Raw genomic sequence first — 11255 nt, 5'->3', positions numbered from 1 at the left:
CGGTCCCTGGTACTGCTGGGAGGGACGTCATTTGGTAAGTTGGTTCCGAGAGCTGTTTGTTGTTGTTGTGTGCCATGGAGTTGGTTCCGACTCATAGCAACCCTGTACAGGGTTTCCGAGGCTGTAAATCTTTACGGGAGCAGAAAGCCTCATCTTTCTCCCACGGAACCGCTGTTTGTTTTGAACTGATGACTGTGAGATTAACAGGCCAATTCGTAACCACTATGCTACCAGAGCTCCTTAACTTAGACACTGGCTACCTAAAATGAGGGGGCGATAAAGGCACAAAGTGACTGGCTTACAAATTTTCAAGAGAGAGTTTAATTTCAGAGTGTGCGGGAGAAGGCAGAATCCCCACTGTTTTCATCTTGTCTAGACAGGTCTGGTGAAAGAAGATGGAGATAAGATTCTTATGAGTCAACAGTGAGTATTTGTTTTCATGACTAACTGCGACTGTCACAACTGTAAAAGTAGAAGTTTTGTAACATAAAGTTGGTAGTAGTTAATCTTACAGTCCAGGAACAGACGACCCTAGGGCCATCAAGGTAGAATATCATGAGCAGAATGTGGGACCCTATCCTGAGATGCAGCGACACCAGAGATGGAGGAAGAGACAAGGACATGGAGAGACAGAGCAGCTGAGGACTCTAGACTCATGGAAAGAGAGGGACTGTTTGCTGCCAGCCAGTAGGCAGGCTTGCAGAATGTGCCCTTGGGTTGTTCAAATGATTATATATTCCTGAGTGTTTTTGTACATCCCCATCCCAAAAAAGCAGAGAGAATAGAAGCAAATACTGTTGAATGATGATGCACGGAGAGGATCATTTCATTGCAATGAAATGATGAGTGTAAAACTGATGTTCTCCCATGTAAACTATCACTCAATTCACAATAAAAACTTTAAATAAAAAAAAAGCTTTACAAACTATAAAGCACAATAGAAATAAAAGGCATCATTAGTATTATTCTTAAAATAAACTCTAAGAATAAGTTCCTTTTTATAGGAAATCTGAACATAGCTGATTTATTTCTAAATATTTTCCCCACAGGAGAATTTATATTCGACATACAAAACTGCAAACCAGACCTAAAGGGGAAATGACTCAATAAAAGCAGGGACATGGGGAGGAAAGAAAAACACTTGGGCTGCACTAAAAGCTTCTGCCAATGATTCAAGTCCAACTCGCAGTGACTCTATAGGCCAGAGTGGAGCTGCTCCTGGGGTCTCTGAGACTCTAACACTTGACAGCAGTTGACTGCCTCATCTCTCTCCCTCAGAGTGGCTGGTAGGTTTATACTGCTGACCTTGCAGTTAGCAGTCAGTGCTTAATTCACTGCTCCATCAGGGCTCCTTCAGGGTAGCACTGTTGTTGCTGTTATTGTTAAATGCTGTTGAGTCAGTTTCAACTCACAGTGACCCTATATATAGGGTTTCTGAGGAGCATCTGGTGGGTTTGAATAGCAGCCTTGCAGTTAGCAGTCCAGTGCTTATGCTACAGCACCACACCACACTAGGGCTCCCAACAGTACTTCTTCTTGTTGTTAAGTGCCATTGAGTTGGTTCTGACTTATAGAGATCCTGTATAGGGTTTCCAAGGAGCTGCTGGGGGGTTTGAACCACCAACTTTGAGATTAGCAGTCCAGTGCTTATGATTCCAGTTCTTGTTGTTAAGTGCTGTCTTCCAACTCATAGCAACCCTGTGTAGGATTTCTGAAGAGTGGCTGGTAGGTTTGAACTGCTGCCCTGTGGTTAGCAGTCAAATGTTTATCCCACAGAGCCACATCTGGACCTCTATGACTCCTGTTGTTAAGTGCCATCGAGTCGGTTCCAGCTCATGGCAAGCCTGTACAGGGTTTCCGAGGCTAACTTCACAGGAGCAGAAAGCATCATCTTTCTCCCACGGAGCAACTGACAGAATTAAACAGTAGACTTTGTAGTTCACAGTCCAGACAGAAGTAAATTTAACAGCAAAGAAGTTTTTGTAATAAAACAATGTAAAAGAAAGTATGCCTAGATCTTTGGGATCAAATTCTAATTTTACCATTTACTATCTACCTGTGTGATCCTGGGCAAGTCATTTCACCTCTATAAGCACCAGTTCCCTCATTTGCAAACTGAGCTAAAACTCTTAGGGTGACTGCAGGTATTAAATAATGTAAGTACTAGTGAAATAATTAACACTCTGTCTGATACAAAGTAAGTGATCAGTTTCTCTAAAGAAAGAGCTTGTGGTCTGCTTTGGTAACAACTGTTGTTGCTGTTGTTAAGTGCTATCAAGTAAGATCTGACTCATAGCAAACCCTACATAGGGTTTCCCAGGAGCAGCTGGTGGGTTTGAACTGCTGATCTTGTGGTTGGCAGCCCAGTGCTGATCCTACAGTGCAATACCAGGAGTCCACCATAAAGATGACAGCCAAAAAAAATCAGTATGGGGAAGTTCTACTCTGTCAAAGCAATACCTAACAACAAACAAGCACTGATATTGATAAAATTATTAGACCCTGATACATAACAACAGGAAGAAAAAGGAGCTAAAAACATGTAAGATGATGATAACACAGTTATCATAAAGAGTTAAGATTATATATAACTGTGGTTTGGAAGACAAAAACATCATCTTTTATATTAAACATACAAATGATTTATGTGTCTCCAGGATCACTGAGGAATCTAGAGAACTTCAGTCAAAATCTGCCAAGTCAAAAACAGTAATGATTCTATGTGCTTGTTAATATGCATACAGAAGCTTCTCTGTTTCCAAACTTTCAATTTTCTAAACTTTCACAGACAGGAGGAAAGCTAGGCTCCAAAACAGAAGCACAGTAATTCTGCTTGCCAAAAATAGAAGGTATTAGCAATCGTGCACAGTCATTTTAGTCTCTGCCATCTTGCTCTTTATTCTGGAAAAGTGCACTGTATTTGTGGTTGATTTTGAGGTCTTATAAAATGATCAATTTCATCATATTTAGTAACTGCAAAAGCAGTAACTAGGAAGTTAGTTAGGGATAGAGCTAGGAAGTTGAGGGATATCTTCTCCTGAATCAAATGTAAAAATAATAATTGAATAAGGTTAAGAAAACAAAAGATGCTACCCCTGCATATAGGATCTGAGACATGTATGTAAAAAAACCTATACCTTTGCAATCAATAAGAGTCAGCAGAAGACTATGAAAACAGGAAACCTTCTTGGGGGGGGCGGGTAGGCAGAGAATCAACATTAATTTGCTGTCACATGGTCTGGTGTGATTCCGGGGAAACTAGGAGCTTGTTCAAGAATTTGAAAACTAGGTGTGAAAAGTTGTTGTTGTTAAGTGCTCTCAAGTTGGTTCTGACTCATAGAGACCCTGTATAGGGTTTCCAAGGAGCCTGCACCACTGACCTTGCGGTTCAAAGCGACTTTGTAGTCCAGCACATTGCCCCACAGTAGCGCACCAGGACTCCAGGCATGGAAAGTACTACTATGAGAAGTCAGACAACTGGAAAGGGTGGAGGCTTACTGGAATGTACACATCAATGTGAACAGCCAGGTCACTAGTATTACTCTGTAATAAAGTCATCCCTACAACCTGTGCAGAGAGCATCTATGAAGAGGGGTTACCTGTCTCAGTGAATTTTCTATAGAGATAAAACTAATCTCCCAAATTTTGTATCTTGAAGGAGATGCGAGTCTGCAAAATTTCCTTCTGATGAACCAACATACACACACTATTTTACTACGAACAACTTTTCAAAATCAAACCTTTACTTAAAAGAAACTTTGTTTTTTTAAACTAAACAGAACAAAGTCAATCTATAAGCAACTCAATGTGATTATGAGGTGAAAATCCTGACATTTTTGTCAATCAGTCAATGGTAAGTGGAAATAGTATACCATCACTACTAACCTGGAGTTTTGGTATGGCACTGTAGGATAAGCTCTGGACCACAACTGCAAGGATGGCAGCTCAAACACACTAGCCACTCTTCAGAAACCCAATATAAGGTAACTACAAGTCTGAATCTATTTGACAGCACTTAACAACAACTACTAATTTACACTGTGTTAAATCAAAAAAATTTTTTTGTTGTATATCTCTTGCCGTCTTTGTTTTAATAATATAAATATATGGGCTTTAAATCCTGGCTTCGGTCTTACTGTTTTTCCAATTAAATTTTAAGTTACTCAATCATAAATTATCCTATTGTATATGAAGTCTTGTACAACTTACCCTATTCAATTACATGAATGGTGGTGGTGATGGTTGAGTCGGTTCTGACTCATAGTGACACTGTATGGTCACTAAAGATTTCCAAGGCTGTAAATCTTTACAGGAACAGAAAGCCTCAAACTAATAGTAAGATCAACAGGGGCATTGACAAAGAAGTTAGGTAGAGGTACGCAGTTATGCCTCTTACCTCTATTCTCCTTGCCCCCTACACACATACATACACACACCTCACCACGGATTCTGTGCCCAGATATGCTTTCTTTCCCAACTTTAAGTCCAGTTGAATTTACTGTGATTCCAATACATACACTGTTGTTGTTAAGTGCCATTGAGTCATTTCTGACTCAGCAACCCTGTATAAGGTTTCAGAGGAGCAGCTGTAAGGTTTGAACCACTGGCTTTGCTGTAAGCAGTCCAGTGCTTATCATACAGCACCACACCAGAACTCCATTACATAGTCAATAACAAATACGGACTATCCCTGAAACATCATAAATAAAATCATACTCATCTCTCCAAACTTTGTTTCAACTATTAAAAACTTAGCTATTTGTGAGGACCAAGACTGATAGTCAATCATACGCTAAACTTCAACTTCATGATTCAACTCAAAACATAAGCAATACCTCCTGGTCAAAAAAATTACAAGTCAAAATATGCAGAGATTCAAATAGTTCATGAGGCAAGGGAGTTAACAGAGTTAAACTTACCACTTCGAGATCCTTATGAGTATGATGGTAGCATAGTGGGTTGCTCAGTGGCTATTAACCGCAAGGTCAGCAGTACAAATCCACCAGCAGCTCCACAGGAGATGAGGCTTTCTGCTTCTGTAAAGATTTACAGCCTCGGAAATCCTATATAGGGGTTGCTCTGAGTTAGAACCGACTAGACAGCAAACAACCATCACCATCAACCAGCAGCAGAATTTAGTTTATCAAAAGCCCCATTCAGTGGTCACATTTGTACCAAGAGAAATTTCCAAAAATGGACTGAATATCTAGCATACCTAAGATAACTTAGTTACCTGGGTTTTCATTATTTTGGTGCTCTTTTTAGCAGGTAAGCACAGAAATACCAGGTTAAGCATAGGATGGAATCCTGCTTCTGTCTCTTACGAAGCCACAGTACTTTAGTCACTAATCTGCAAAATGGGAATAGTTTACAATACCTACACTATACGGTGGTTGCATTAAACCCAGGTAAATAAGTGGTGGTGGTTATGTGCCGTGGAGTCGATTCCGACTCATAGCAATCTTGTACAGGGTTTCCGAGGCTGTAACTCTATAAAGGTGTAGCAGCAAGCAATATTACACAGGTAGCCCCCAATTTACCACATATTCAAGTTACGATGAACCCTGTTGTTGTTGTTGTTAAGTACCGTGGAGTCGGTTCCGACTCATAGTGACCCTGCACAGGGTTTCTGAGGCTGTAAATCTTTACGGGAGCAGAACCAACTGTACTTTTAAGACTGTTCTTTCCTGTTTTTGGTAATCTGATTGATTATTAGTAATATCTACTAATCAGGCTGCGAACCTTGAGGTCAGCAGTTTGAAACTACCAGCTGTTCTGCGGGAGAAAGATGAGGCTTTCTGCTCCTGTAAAGATTTACAGCCTCAGAAACCCTGTATAGGGTCGCTATGGGTCAGAATCAACTTAACAGCACTTAACAACAACAAAACTGTGTATAGTGTTGTAGCCTGTAATTTGCTGATGTTATCATTCTCATGCTAACACCCAAAGACAAATAAAGACTGGATTTATACAGATACTGATAATAAAAGTCAATAACCCAAAGCAAACCCACTGCCATTGAGGTGATTCTGACTCACAGTGACCCTGGTACAGGGTGTCCAAGGCTGTAAAATTCTGTCTGGGAGCAGAAAGCCTCATCTTTCTCCTCTGGAGTGGCAGCTGGGTTTGAATTATTGACCTTGCAGTTATCAGTCCAGTGCTTATCCTGCTGTGCCACCAGGGCTCCACATAATAAAGTCAGTAATAATGAAACCTTTTTTTAATGAAAAACTAAGTATTCAGACAGTTAACAAGTATAGTATACAAGCATCACCTTTGATATAAAAATGAAATGAATTTGAAAATGAAAATAATCCAGTATGAAGTAAAAAAATCTTAGTGTTGTTTTTTAAAAGAAAACAATTTTTAAAAAAAGAAGAAAACAGTTTTGTACTGTCAATTAGTTCTCTGTCTTCTCTGAACTTAAGACATATATGAATCCAAAATTTTGTTTTCTGTTGGGTAAATTTTTTTCTTCAGGGCCTCTTGGGAGACTGTGCCTTTAAATGGAGGAACTGATGAAAATGTAAAAATAAAATATTTTAAAAAGATTAAAGAACTGACTTATGATGGAGTCACTAAGAATGGGGACAAAGGGAGCCCGTTCCTGAGTTGGGACTGCCTGTCTAACGGTTTGCTTGTTATCATTATCAAGTAACTAAACCCATTGCAGTAGAGTAGGCTGAGATGCATAGGAATACTACAGGGCAGAGTAGAATCTCCCCTCGTTTCCAAGGCTCTAAATCTTCATGGAAGCTGACTTCTACATCTTTCAGCTACAGAGTGGTTGGTGAGTTCAAACCTTTTTGTTAGCAGCCATACTCTTACCCATTGTGCCACTAGGGCTCCTTTGTCATATGACCAGATCACCCAAATCATTTAACGCAAACACTATTTCCTCCTCAAAGCTTTCCTTACTTAGACTACTGCTGCTGCTATGTGCCGCAGAGGTACTTCCAACTCATGGCAACCCTGTATAAGGTTTCCAGGGCTGTGAATCTTTGCAGGAAGAGAAAGCTTCATCTTTCTCCTGAGGAGCAGCTGGTGAACTCAAACTGCTGACCTTGTGGCTAGCAGCCAAACACATAACCCACCATCCTTCCCTCCTTGGCTTCCCCTAAAATACATGTGTATCATAAAATGTTGTTGTTTTTGTTGTTGTTTGCCATGGAGTTGGTTCTGACTCATAGCGACCCTGTATAAGGCTTCCGAGAGCAGCTATCGGGTTTGAACTGCTGACCTTGCAATTATCAATCCCATGCTAGCGCTACACCAGGGCTCATAGACTATAGCTCCTAGAAAACAGATCACAGCTCCCTTGAGTATACCGAGCAAGGAACATTGTTGATTCTTGTTCTTTATTGCTTTCCCTCAAAAGGGTCTGAAAAACAATATTTAGTCAATTAGCAAACCCTTACCTGAACAGAGAAGGCTCATGATGTAACCAGTGTAATTAAATACTGACCATTCCTAGCTAAATCTTCTCTAAAACTTAAACAAAAACTAGGAGGTGGGAGGGGTTTGCTTATTTTTTAACTATTGGCCAAGAACACCTTTTTAAATTTTTCATGGCTTAAAAGTTTGCTTTGATTATCTCATTCCAAAAGCCCCATGAACAGAATTTCTACACAGGTCAAGTCTAACAAAGTCATAATTTGCCCATCTGCTGATTTTAATGTAATCCTAGGGATGGTTGATAACAATATGTTAGCTTGATTCACCATTTATTTATGAAAAATAAAATCATTTTAACATTATGTCAAAGCTACTCCTGGTTTTGATTTACGCCCTCTTTTTCCACTTGATAAAATGCCACCAAAAAACAGTAATTTCAAATTCTCATAGAATCCAAGTTTAGGGGATGACCCCAGAAACTATGACCCTGAGAAAAACTTTAAACCTTGAACAAGAATTAGCCCAAAGTCATCTTTGAGTCAAACAATAGTTTCCCCTAATTAGAAGAGAACGTCTGCATTAAGCATTATACTCTCTTTTTAAAATTATCTATAGCATAGTGGTTATAAATTGGGCTGATAATCTCACAGTTAGCAGTTTGAAACTACCAGCTGTTCCACTGGAGAAAGATGAGGCTTTCTGCTCCCCTAAAGGTTTATAGTCTCAGAAACCCTGTATAGGGTTGCTATGAGTCAGAACCAACTCCATGGCACATAAAGACAAAATATGTGATATCAAAGTGACAACAATGTCAAAGGATAGATGAGCTCTTGGGGCAGCAGTGAGTTTGTGTTCATGATATAATTTAGGAAAAGTTGTTAAGAAAGGTGACAGGGTTTGGAGAATGTAACCAATGTCGCTGAATTGTACATATTGAAATGGTTGATGTAGTGTATGTTCTGCTACATATATTTTCACACACACACACAGACTAGTTTATTCTGGATCACTGGAAAAGCACTTTCTAAATTGTGCAGTACAACCTTCACTTGTGTTAGTGATACTACCCTAAATTTTTGAGAGACTAAAACTTTTCTGAAAACAAATGACTGAATTGAGTCAGTTACTTTAATTGTCATAATTTTCTAGAAAGTACAATTCATTCTTTGTTTTTATACTGTCTTACCTTTTGAAACTACCTTTCAGCATAAAAACTGCTGAGAACACCTACTTATTTGCACAAAGATTCCTAGACTTTCTTCCTGAATTTTGATTTATTTAAAAACAAACTAAAAAACAAGAGGCTAGAGAAGAACTGCACCCACTTAACGTGGGTTTTCCCAGTCTAATTTTTTTCATTCCCTAGTGCCAGTGCCTTTCAAAAGAGAACAAAACTACATCCAACTTTGCTTCTCATTCTAAACACATCCCAACTAAATGGTCAACATTATCAGCCATTTTAACAAGAACACGAAGCTTAGCGAGGTCAAATCCAAAAATTTTCAGTCATTGTACCACTTTTGAGATCAAGTATTTTTCAGATAAAAGTACTTTGATGAACCCATACAATGAACTAGTGTCATCATAATTTACCATCTCTCCCCCAAAGAGTCTCAAGAATGCCTAATTCACATACAATACTTCTCACAACTTGGAAACTGAACATAATAAACTTAATTGTTTTATATATCCTGAGACATACTGAGAAAGGCAGTTTCCATTGTTTTAATATACTTACATGGTTTAGACAAAAAACAAAACAAAACAAAACTTTCAAAAAACCTGCTAGCCTTAGGGAGACCTGACAAGTTTAAAGCCTCTTTCTTCTATCCCCCAATTCAAAAACAAAGACAAGGTTTCACTCTTCAATACACATTTCACAACTAGTAGACACAAAATGTAACAAAGTTGTTTCCTCTGATTTTAACAGTAATAAAGCTAATACCCAGGCCCTTTCCAAGTAATTTGTTGTTGTTATGTACCGTGGAGTCGGTTCTGACTCATAGCGACCCTGTACAGGGTTTCCGAGGCTGTAAATCTTTACGGGAGCAGAAAGCCTCATCTTCTCCCGCAGAACAGCTGGTAGTTTCGAACTGTTGACCCTGAGGTTCGCAACCCGATTCGTAACCAATACGCTACCAGAGCTCCTTTTCCGAGTAATTAGCATATATCAAAACTTATCACAAGTTACATGAAATAAACAACAAATGATTCTACATTTTGTCAAGTGAGAAACAACAGCATTACACTTTTGGACAAGCCACTGCTTACAGCATACACCTCCCCCCAACACACACAATTATTTTTATAATCATTCCTATAAACAGAGAACCCTAGACGTGAGCCCACAAAACAAAAGTAGCATCAGTACACGGAAAGCCACTGATTTTGGAAATAAAGTTTGTTCTTCTGCTGTCAACCTGACAACTTTTTAAAGGTGAAATATCTCCTACTTAACCGGGTGCAATCTTTCCTATTTCCTTCCTAAAAAAACATTTCAGTTTATTGTCGATACTACAGGTGAAGAGTGAGTGGGAGAGCATGATGTTACGAGGATCTACGATACCAATGGAAGGGGCAGCATTGAGACTGCTTTTGAACATTCCGTGTGTGTCCATCGGAGAAATGTTTAGCAATCTGACGCATCAGTTTTTAGGAATGGTAACAAACAGTCTCCACAATGTAAGAGCCGTGCCTCGAATCCTTCCTCTGAGTGATACGGGACAGGAGAGCAGGGATGCCAAGAGCCCATTCGCGACGTTTGTTATTGTTTATGAAGCCCAGGCAGCGAAAGGTACGCGGTGTTTGGGGTAGAAGACTTGCAAGAGGAAAGAAACAGAAAAGGGCAAGATTCCTCCCCCCGGATCAAGTCTACCTCTCCGGACAGGCGGACCAGTAGCACCTCGGTGAACAGGAGGGCCAAGGCCGTCACTGGAGCGTCACCGGAGACATTTCCAGCCCCGAAATTATCCCCGCTTTCCCTAGACACCCAAACATGCATAGCATATCCTCCTGCTCGCAGAGTTGGTTTAGTGCGGCGATCCCGGGCACTCCCGCCGCGGCTGCCGAGCGCCGCATCCGCGTACTCACCTGCCTCCGGTTGTGCCTGCGGCCGGCTCAGCCTCTGCACGGACCGCAGCCGGCCCGAGCCCGTCCGCTCCTTAGTCTCTGCTCCGCCCTCGCCCCGCCCCCGGAGGAGGGACCGCCTGCCTCGCCGGAATCTCGGGGTGGCCTCACTGAACTCTCGCGAGCCCTGCCTCCTCGGCTTCTCGGTGGCTGGACCGATCCTCCTCGCTCCTGACGTCACACCCAGCACAGACGGAAGTACCCATCTGTCGTCAATGCTGGCCCCTGGCCTCTGGCCGCCTTAGGATGAAACCTCTCTGGCCTTGGGAAAGTTGACTTTTCACCACCTCATCCAGCCACAGCCCTACCTCATGCGTCTTCTTTACCCAGAACTGGTTCAGGCTTCTCTTCAGGGTGGAGCAGTGTATTGCAACATTAGTCACATGTCCTGAATGTTAAGACAGTTTTTTCTCCATACTTAACGCATTTCAAAGAATGTTAGAACTAGAAAAAGGTTTAGAGTTCATCTAGAATCCACACATTTAGATGAGGAAAAATATGCACCACAAAAATGGACTGGGTGACAGTTTAGTCCTTAGCTGAGCCTTCCAGATTGCTTGATTGCCATTTCACCATGGAGCTCTGGTAGAGTAGCGGTTACGAATCGGGCTGCGAACCTCAAAGTCAGCAGTTCGAAACTACCAGCTGTTCCGCGGGAGAAAGATGAGGTTTTCTGCTCCCGTAAAGCTTTACAGCCTCGGAAACCCTGTACAGTGTCGCTAAGAGTCGGAACC

The 11255-nt window shown here is 41.0% G+C and overlaps 1 protein-coding gene and 1 pseudogene across 1 annotated transcript in view; both read right to left on the bottom strand.

Annotated features, from left to right (window-relative positions):
- Window positions 1-10558, bottom strand: part of STK38L (serine/threonine kinase 38 like) — a 115187-nt gene extending 104629 nt beyond the window's left edge. Inside the window, exon 1 of the mRNA XM_006866963.1 lies at window positions 10486-10558. The gene's annotated coding sequence lies outside the window, so the exon portion shown is untranslated. The remainder of the gene's footprint in view (window positions 1-10485) is intronic.
- LOC102821174 overlaps window positions 10160-11255 on the bottom strand; it is a 148613-nt pseudogene continuing 147517 nt past the window's right edge.

This window comes from Chrysochloris asiatica, unplaced genomic scaffold (genome assembly GCF_000296735.1).
Source record: "Chrysochloris asiatica unplaced genomic scaffold, ChrAsi1.0 scaffold00098, whole genome shotgun sequence".
Taxonomy (NCBI): domain Eukaryota; kingdom Metazoa; phylum Chordata; class Mammalia; order Afrosoricida; family Chrysochloridae; genus Chrysochloris; species Chrysochloris asiatica.
This window is presented reverse-complemented; position numbering and strand designations above follow the sequence as displayed.